General features: G+C 40.1%; 1 pseudogene; it reads left to right on the top strand.

Moving 5' to 3' along the window:
* Positions 1–7,218: 7,218 nt before the first annotated feature.
* LOC102832177 lies at positions 7,219–9,467 on the top strand (annotated as a pseudogene).
* The last annotated feature ends 514 nt before the right edge of the window (positions 9,468–9,981 follow it).

Here is a 9,981-nt window from a genome sequence, read left to right as displayed (position 1 = left end):
TAATTGATTTCAAAACTTGCTATAAAGCTACAGTAATCAGGATAATATGGTATTGTCATAGAACTAAATATATAGATTAATACAACAAAATAGAGACCAGAAATGTACTCAAAATATATTCAGTAGAAACCAGGCAGGTACGAAGGCAATGGAATGACATATAAATTAATGATTTAATTTATAACAAAGTTGCAAATGTAATTCAGTGGGTACTGTGATAGTTAGAGGTTTTTGTCTATTTTGCTGAGTCAAGATTCTCAGTAGTTTAGAAGTTAAGCTATTATTAGCTCCATTACAAGACATATCATGATGCAGTCACCCCATGATCTGAACTGATCTGATCAGCTATGATCCATGTAATTATGCAATGTGTTGTAAACCCTCACTTCCATGAAGTTTCTGAGGCCAGATGCAATCTACAGGTGATCCTGACTGGAGAACTGCTGCATCCTAAGTTAGATTTGATCCTGACTTTTGCCTAATTAACCTCATAATCATGAGTATTGGTATGAGCTCTGTGTGGCCATTGCAACGGATCATCGAACCCAGATGTGAAGAACAGACTGCTGTGGGAAGGAAGGCTGGTGTCAGAATAGGGTAAAGAAGGGTGTTGGGTGGAGGCACGTCTGACCTTCACTTCATAGGAATCAGTCTTGGACAGATTTCGAGTTTGATTTTCTTTTCCCTTGTGAAGCTAGGGGCAGTCAGACATGGTCCCCACATAGTTCTTGCTTTCTGTCATAAACTTTCAAAATTCCAAATGTCCAAACTTGAATGCATGAATAAACAAATTGTAGTATGTGCATTTAATTAAATACTTAGAAGCTCTGGTAGTGTAGTGGTTACGAATTGGGTTGCGAGCCACAAGGTCAGCAGTTTGAAACTAACAGCGGTTCCGTGGGAGAAAGATGAGGCTTTCTGCTCCCGTAAAGATTTACAGCCTTGGAAACCCTGTGTAGGGTCGCTATGAGTTGAAACCGACTCCACGGCACATAACAACAACAACAACATGAGACATTCAAAAGAAGGAACTTCAATTATATGCAACAACATTGATGAATCTCAGAAGCATTTTGCCAAGAGAAAGAAGCCATACACAAAATTCTATATACTGTATAATTCCATTAATATAAAACTCTAGAAAAGAAAGGCAAGAATAGTGGCAAAAACTTGATCACTTAACTGATACTGGAAGTAGATTCAGGGACTGACAACAGTAGGGCAGGAGAGAACATTTTGGGCTATAAAATGGCAGGTTCACTATAAGTATCAACACAATGCAAATGGATTTTATGTACTGATTGTGGCTTTAAACATTTGTCCAAATTCATCATACTGTACTCTTAAAATTAGTGCATCTAAATTCAAGTAAACTTTACCTCTATAGTCCTGATTTTTAAAAAGAAGAAGAAAAAGAAAGAAAGAAAAAATCTCTTGGGTTTAGTTCTTAACACAACTAGCCTTTCTTATCTCTCTGCAGTCGAGTGAAGAAAGTATTTAACAGTAGTTACCTTTCCCTCAAGAAGGAGCTCTGGTTACAAATCCGGCTGTGAACTGCAATGTCAGCAATATCAATCTACTAGCTGTTCTGCAGGAGAAAAATGAGGCTTTCTGCTCCCGCAAAGATTTACAGCCTTGGAAACCCTGTACAGTGTCGCTATGAGTCGGAAGCGACTCCATGGCACATAACAACAACAACAACAACCTTCCCTCAATAGTACACAGAAGTTTGGTGAAACAAATAGGAAAAAGTTAATTTCTTAATTGTGTTGCTTTTCCTACAACGCTATACCATTAAACTGTTGTTATTGTTAAGTGCCCTTGAGCAACCCTGTATAAGGTTTCTGAGGAGTGGCTGGTGAGCTTGAACCACCAACCTTACAGTTCAAACCGACCTTGCAGTCCAGCACATTAACCTGCAACGCCACACCAGGACTCCATGTTGTTGTTGTTGAGGGCTGTCGAGTCGATTCTGACCCATAGCGACCCTGTACAGGGTTTCCATGGAGCAGCTTGAACCATCAACCTTGCAGTTCAAACATCTTTGCAGTTTGACACATTAGCCCACAGCGCCACCCCAAGATTCCTTGTTGTTGTTATGTGCCGTGGAGTAGGTTCCGACTCATAGCGACCTTGTACAGGGTTTCCGAGGCTGTAAATCTTTACTGGAGCAGAAAGCCTCATCTTTCTCCCGTGGAACAGCTGGTAGTTTCGAACTGCTGACCTTGTGGCTCGCAGCCCGATTCGTAACCACTACGCTACCAGAGCTCTTTCCAGGACTCCTTAGATCACTCTTTGTTGTTGTTGTTGTTGTTAAGTGCCATCGAGTCGGGTCCGACCCATAGCTACTTAGCTATTATTAGAGGGACACCTAGCTGCTTTCTTTCTCACTCCCAGAATTAACCCTTCCAGTGATTGCAACATTCCTGTTTTGACAGTGAACACTCAGCTCCTCTGAAGTGACAATCAACAAACAAACCATGGGCAAATCATTTCCCTCTCTAGACCTCAGTCTATGCAAAGGGTTGGTAGTCAACACAAGGTTTCTTCAAAGCACTTCCAGCCACAAGTATTTTCTAAGATGTATTCTGAAGTTCAGCTCACTTTAGGTTACAGTTTGCCTCTGACATTCAGTGCATATTTATGTATGTGTGTATATATACTTACAGGTGTTATTTGTGATAGGGACTACATTTAATAGATACAGAAGAGGAGTTGATGCTAAAGAGTTAGTGGATTAATTATCTAGCTTACACAGCAGAAGTTTGAATGATTTATGAGAAATTTTGAGAGTTTATAATGCTTATTAATGCATGTTATTGTTTTTAAGTGCCATCGAGTCGGTTCCAACCCATATCGACCCTGTATAGGGTTTTGAAATGGCAGCTGGTGAGCTTGAACTGCCGACCTTGCTGTTCAAACTTAATAATGCCTATTAAATTAATAAAATGGTTATTGCTTACAATGTGAGTCCTGCTGTGGCACTGCGGGTTAATAAGCTAGATTGCAAGGTCAGTTTGAACCACCAGGTCGGCGGTCAAGCTCACTAGCTGCTCGTCAGAAACCCTATAAAGGGTCGATATGCGTCGGAACAAGGTGCCCCTAGCAGCGTAGTGGTTACCAGTCGGACTGCAAACCTCAAGGTCAGCAGTTCGAAACTACCAGCTGTTCCACTGGAGAAAGATGAGGCTTTCTGCTCCCGTAAAGATTTACAGCCTCGAAAACCCTATACAGGGTGGCTCTGAGTCGGAACCGACTCCATGGCACATAACCACCACTACCATGAGACGGAACTGACTCGAGGGCAGTTAACAACAGCAACAACATTGCTTATAATAATAGAAAGTACCTGTGGTCCTGTGGGTTAATGTGTCACACTGCAAAGCCGTTTGAACTGCAAGGTTGGCAGTTCAAGCTCACCAGCTGCTCCTCAGAAACTGTATATGGGCTCACTATGGGTAGGAACAGGCTTTACAGCACTAAGCAACCACACTATGAAAAATAAGATAAGAATATCCTCGAAGTCAAAATATGGCATCACATCAATTCCTCTGCTCAAATTTCTACTGAATTCCTGATATTATATTACCCTTTGATGCCCAAATAAGGTGCATCTGTCCTAGGTTTCTAGTGTTGCTCTGTAAGATAAGCACCGGACAGTTGCCCACAAGATCATTGGTTCAAACTCACTAGTCACACCTCGGAAACCCTATATAAACTCACAGTGAGTCAGAAGACTCTGTTCCAGTTGGACCACTCTGCTCCAATCCTTCACACACACTCTTCCCTTTCCTACAAAGAAAGAAGTTCCTGAGGACAAAGAAATAAACTGAGTCCCTGTTTAGCTAGATGCCCTGCCCCATCTATCGAAACCACAAGAAGGTTAGCTAACAAGTAACCATTTACTATAGAGTTGGTTTCAATTCATGTAGAACTGTGTGCTCCATAGTGTTGTCAATGACTAATTTTTCAGAAGTGCATTACCCAGACCTTTCTTCTGAGGTGTCTCTGGAAGGACTCAAACCTTCAACTTTTTATTTAGCAGCCAAGCAAGTTAACTTTTTGCACCACCCAGAGACTAGATTCCCTAGACCCATACAGTTCCCTGCCCAATAAATTTGGAGCGTATTCCCAGAACCCATGCTTTAAGTGGAGGAGAGGAGAGAAATTTGACAGTGGAGACTGACTAGGGCTTGTATATACAGATTACTGAATTCACCTGAATACTCACTAGGACCCTTGCAATACAAATCAGAGTCAAGAGTAGAAAGAAAAAGAATACTGGTCACAGTCCAGGGCCAGTCTTTCCCAAGGTCTTTATGCTACCACATTCCAAACTGAACTCTACAGAGTCTAAGAATCCTAAACATAAATCTGTCCTTCCTTCCAGATGATTTCTAAGGTATAATTTGTCAGTGTAGATACTTAGCACATTTCATTTATCCTTGTTGACTTTATAGTTTATATCTATAAATATGTATTATATGAGCCTACATTTAGTACTTTTCGCTTGGATCTTGTAAGTGTTACAGGTGGGTCTGTCTCGAAGCCTACATACAGAATAGATAAAATAGGTAGATAGCTGACATGCAGTCAACTCCAGCTTCCAGTGACCTTACAAAGAACAGAATGAAACACTACCCAGTCCAGCAACATATCACAATTCCAGGCATGCTCAAGTCCACTGTTGTAGCCACTGTCTCATTCCATGTCTTTGAGGGTCTTTGTGCCCCTCGCTATCCCGGTGCTTCCCCAAACATGATGTCCTCCAGCAATTGATTCCTCCTGATGGTATGTTCAAAGCAAACAAGTTAGTACAGTGTTTTGTTATGATCCATAAAGGTTTCAGTGGCTGAGTTTCAGCAGATTGCTAAACCTTTCTTCCTTATTTTGCAAGCTCTGCTGAAACTTGTTCATCATGTCATGGTGTCCTTGCTGGTATTTAAATTACTGGTGGCATAGCTGCCAGCTTCACAATTGCATGAAAGCCACCAGTGTAAAACAAACGTACAGACATGTATAAGCTGAGGGCTGTTTATTTATTATAAGGCACCTTACCGTAGACCATGCTAACATAGAAATGGCTGAAGGTGTACCCTCTCAGTGCAGCTGCCTTTCTCCCTCTTCTTGACTTGGAGAATTGAGACCATAATCTTCAATTTTCTGAATTCTACCCACTTACCACTCCACTTAACTGAAAACAAAAATAATAAATGAAAGGATTCTCATGATAAGTTCTGATTGGTGGTATATTTAATATGTTGTTGTTGTTGTTGTTATATGCCGTGAAGTTGGTTCTGACTCATAGTTACCCTATTCAGCGTTCCCGAAGCTTTAAATCTTTATGGGAGCAGAAAGCCTCATCTTTCTCTGGTGGAACAGCTGGTAGTTTTGAACTGCTGACCTTGAGATTAGCAGCCTGATTTGTAACCACTACGCTACCAGAGCTCCTTACATTCAACTTAATTTGCTATCACAGAGGTTAGTTTAGGAGAAAGTCAAGTCTAACATGAAGGGATGGGGAAGAGGAGATGTTTTTAAATTTTAAACAATGCCAGTGTCATTGTTGTCCAGGAAAGGGGCAAACCAAAGAGAAAATAAGCAGATAATGAAGTACTTGAAGAGTTTATAAGAAACAACATTACCCAGAAATAGGAAAAAAAAACAACAACGCAAGACCTGTTTAGGTGCAAGGCTAATCTTGATTAGGTTTCCATTGGAGGTGTGTGTATGTGTGTGTGTGTGTATGTGTGTGTAGGGGCTGGAGGAGGAGATTAACGGAGAATAGCTTCTTTTTGTTATCACCTACCATGGAAGAAATGGGCTCTGCTCCTTCCTGCCAGGGAAAAGTTCTTATAAACAGCTCCTTGTTTTTTCAGAAAGTGACATGACCCATCAAGTTGTCCACCAGGGCAGTTATATGTTCACCTAGCTTCCTCATTGGGAAAGAAAATGCTCAGAAGACAGTCAGCCTTGTTGGAACCTCTAATGCCATAAATTTGCCTTCAAAGTCCTGCAAGCTTATGGATAAGAACAGGGAAGACACTTGCAACAGATGGAAGAATTTGTGATTAACTATGGGTTATGAGTGGGAACCGACTCAAAGGCACTTAGCAACAGCAACAATGGGCTTGATAGTATTCAGAATACCCGGTCATCTTGACATTTTATTGTCAAAATAGACTTACTGGAAGTAGGTATGTGGATTTAAGCAATGTGTGTGCACGGCATCTACTTGCTTCACATGATAAATCATTTATATATATAATCTATAGTTGGGATTCCAAAGATTCCTTGTGTCTCTGCAGACCAGTGCCACACAAATCCACAGGCTGGGGGCTGGAAGCTGGCTTTGGTCAGGGAGAACAGGCATAAAGTCTTGAGGACTGAGAAATCTCATGTTCTGCTGAATTCATGGAAAATTTAAAAACCATGACACTTCTCAATAAAAATAATGTTTATTTGATGGGTATAAGATTTAAGGAATGATACTAATTCACTCACCAGGTCAGGATAATGCAGTGGGAGTCTCATGCTGCCCACACCATCAAACTGAACCACTCACTTCTCTTCTCCACCATCATCACCCCTCACTAGAGCTCACTGCTGCAATATGTATCAGGAATTGAAAACTCAAGGAAACCGTAGCACATGTTGATAACCATAAATTCCACACAAAGCATTTCAAGGTGGAGATAATCAATCTTTAAAAGATTCTGATTTCTGTCTTTTTGTGTATATATCTTTGTATATAATCCACCCTTTTTTGTAACTTGGAAGTGATTAGGTTTAGGACACAGGATATATATATATATATATATATATATATATATATATATATATATATATATATATATATATATATATATATATTATATACACACATATATATATCCATATTAACACAGCAAAGGAAACCCTATTTCCAAACAAAATTACCTCCAGAAGTATAAAGGTTAGGATTCCAACACATGTTTTGGGGACACACTGTTCAATATCATATACAATGTACTCTTTATAGTCTAGTTTCTTTCACTCAGCATCATTATTTTTAGATTCATCCATGTTAAATGTAACAATATTTCATCTTTTTATATTACTCAGTAGTATTCAATTGTATAATTATATCACAATGTCTTTATCCAATCACTTAAGACAAATGCCATGTGAGGATCATCTATGGACAAATGAACACCTAGAGCAACTGACAAGGAAGAAATGAACACAGCCAGCAAGGCCCTGATTGGCCTCCAGAACTGTGAGAAAAATACATTTCTGTTTTTTAAAGCCATCCACTTACGGTATTTGCTTTAGAACAGCACGAGGAACCTAAGACATTTTATGATTCTTTTTATATGAAATGTTAGGAAATGCCAATTAATGTACAGTGACAGAAAGTAAATTCCATGGCAGGGAAGGAAAGCAGATTACAGAAAAGTCTGAGAAAATGTTTAGGGGGAGTTGGGTGTTGTTTCTTATCTTGACTGTGGTGATGGTTTCATGAGCTCATACTTTTGCCAAAACTTACTGTACTTTGCTCATTTTGCATGGTGAAGGCCTTGAGGTCTGCTTTTCTTTACCTAATTGGGAACTCAGCTGAGCAATCATATCTAAGGGACCTGCAGTTGACATTGATCTTGGTACCACCTACTCCTGTGTGGATGTCTTTCAGCATGGGAAAGTGAAGATTATTGTAAAAAATCAGGGCAACTGAGCCACCCCAGGCTATTTCAATCTTATTGACATCAAATGATTGATTGGTGATGGTGCAAAGAATCAAGTTGTCATGAACCCCACTAACAATGTTTTTGTCACCAAACGTTTGATTGGGAATAGATTTGATGATGGTGTTGCCCACTCTCATGTGAAGCACTAGCCATTCATGGTGGTGAATGATGCAGGCAGGCCCAAGTTCCAAGTAGAATGTAAGGGAGAGACCAATAATTTCTATCCAGAGGAATTGTCCTCTATTGTTCTAACAAAGATGAAGGCCAGAAGCCTACCTTGAAAAGACTGTTTCCAATGCTGTTGTCACTGTGCCAGGCTACTTTAACGACTGCTAGCATCAGGTCACCAAAGATGCTAGAACCATTGTCAGCCTCAGTGTACCCAGAATCATCAATGAATCAACTGTTGCTACTATTATCTATGGCTAAGAAAAAGGTTGGTACTAAAAGAAATACACTGATCTTTGACTTAGGAGAAGGCACTTTTGATGTGTCAAGCCTCACTATTGAAGATAGAATCTTTGAGGTCAAATCTACAGCTGGAGACACCCACTTAGTTGGAATGGGCTTTGACAACTGAATGGTTAATCATTTTATTAATGAGTTTACGTGCAAGCATATGAAGGATATTAGTGAGACTAAGAGGGCTGTCCACCACCTCCACACTACTTGTGAATGTGCAAGCACACTGTCTTCTAGCACCCAGGCCAATATTGAGACTGAGTCTCTGTATGAAGATATTGACTTCTATACCTCCATTACCCAGACCTGATTTGAAGAACTGAATGCTGACCTATTCCATGGCATCCTGGATCCTGTGGAGAAAGCCCTTAGGGATGCCAAGCTAGACATGTCATCGATCAATGACATTGTCTTGGTGGGTGGCTCTACCCATATTCCCAAGATTCAGAAACTATTTCAAGATTTCTTCAATGGCAAAGAATTGAACAAGAGTATCAGCCCTGATGAGGCTGTTGCTTACAGTACAGCTGTCCAGGCAGCCATCTTATCTGGAGACAAGTCTGAAAATGTTCAAGATTTGCTGCTTCTGGATGTCACACCTCTTTCCTTTGGTAGTGAAACTACTGTTGGAGTCATGGCTGTCCACATCAAGTGCAATACGACCATTCCTACCAAGCAGACACAGACTTCACAACTTACTATGACAACCAGCCAGGTTGTCAGGTTTATGAAGGTGAACATGTCATGACCAAGGATAACAATCTGCTTGGCAAATATGAACTTACTGTCTAACCTCCTGCACCCCATGGTGATCCTCAGACTGAAGTCACTTTCAGTATTGATACCAGTGGTATCCTCAATGTTTCTGCTATGTACTGTAAAAGAGAACAAGATTACCATCACTAATGACAAGGCCACTTGAGTAAAGAAGACATTGAATGGATTGTTCAGGAAGCTGAGATGTATTAAGTTGAGAATGAGAAACAGTGGGATAAGGTGCCCTCTAAAAATTCACTTGAATCCTATGCACTTAACATGAACACAACAGTTGAAGATGAAATACTTCAAGGCAGGAACAATGATGAAGACAAACAGAAGACGCTTGATAAATGTAATGAAATTTATCAACAAGCTTGATAAGAATCAGACTACAGAGAAAGAGGAATTTGAACATCAACAGAAAGAGCTGGAGAAAGTCGGCCTGGGGGCTTCCCTGGTGGTAGAGTGCCTCCATCTGTTGGTGCCTCTTTTGGACCGACCATTGAGGAGGTTGATTAAGCCAGTAGCTAAGTATAGATACTTTAGCACTGCTCCACAGTAAAACACTGAAGGACCCAAATTTGTAGCACATTCAATAACACTTTTTAAAAAAATTACAACTGCTGTACTAACTTTCTGGGCATTCTCAATACTTGAATATGCAGTTATGAGCATAGGGGAAAGAAGTAACACTGCATTTTATTAGCACTGTATTATAAGTGGAAAATGCACAAAAAACTTTATTGTACTTTAAAAATATATGCAATTTATTGTACATTAGTTATACGTCAATAAAACAATTTTCCAATAGAAAGAAAAAGGACTCCAGTTTTGAGGGCTGTGTACTTTTAAAAGATAATCAATAGACGTATAAGAACATAGAGAATCAGAGTAATCCTTCTGAGCCTTGTGCAGGGGAGAAGACGCTCTTCAGGGCTAAATGAAGGAATGACACACCTGGCAAGTATATCCCTATATGGCCATTTAAAGAGGCACTAGACAAGTACGGCCACTTTAGGAAGTAGGAGCTCTA

Source organism: Chrysochloris asiatica, unplaced genomic scaffold, assembly GCF_000296735.1.
Source record: "Chrysochloris asiatica unplaced genomic scaffold, ChrAsi1.0 scaffold00009, whole genome shotgun sequence".
NCBI lineage: Eukaryota > Metazoa > Chordata > Mammalia > Afrosoricida > Chrysochloridae > Chrysochloris > Chrysochloris asiatica.
This window is presented reverse-complemented; position numbering and strand designations above follow the sequence as displayed.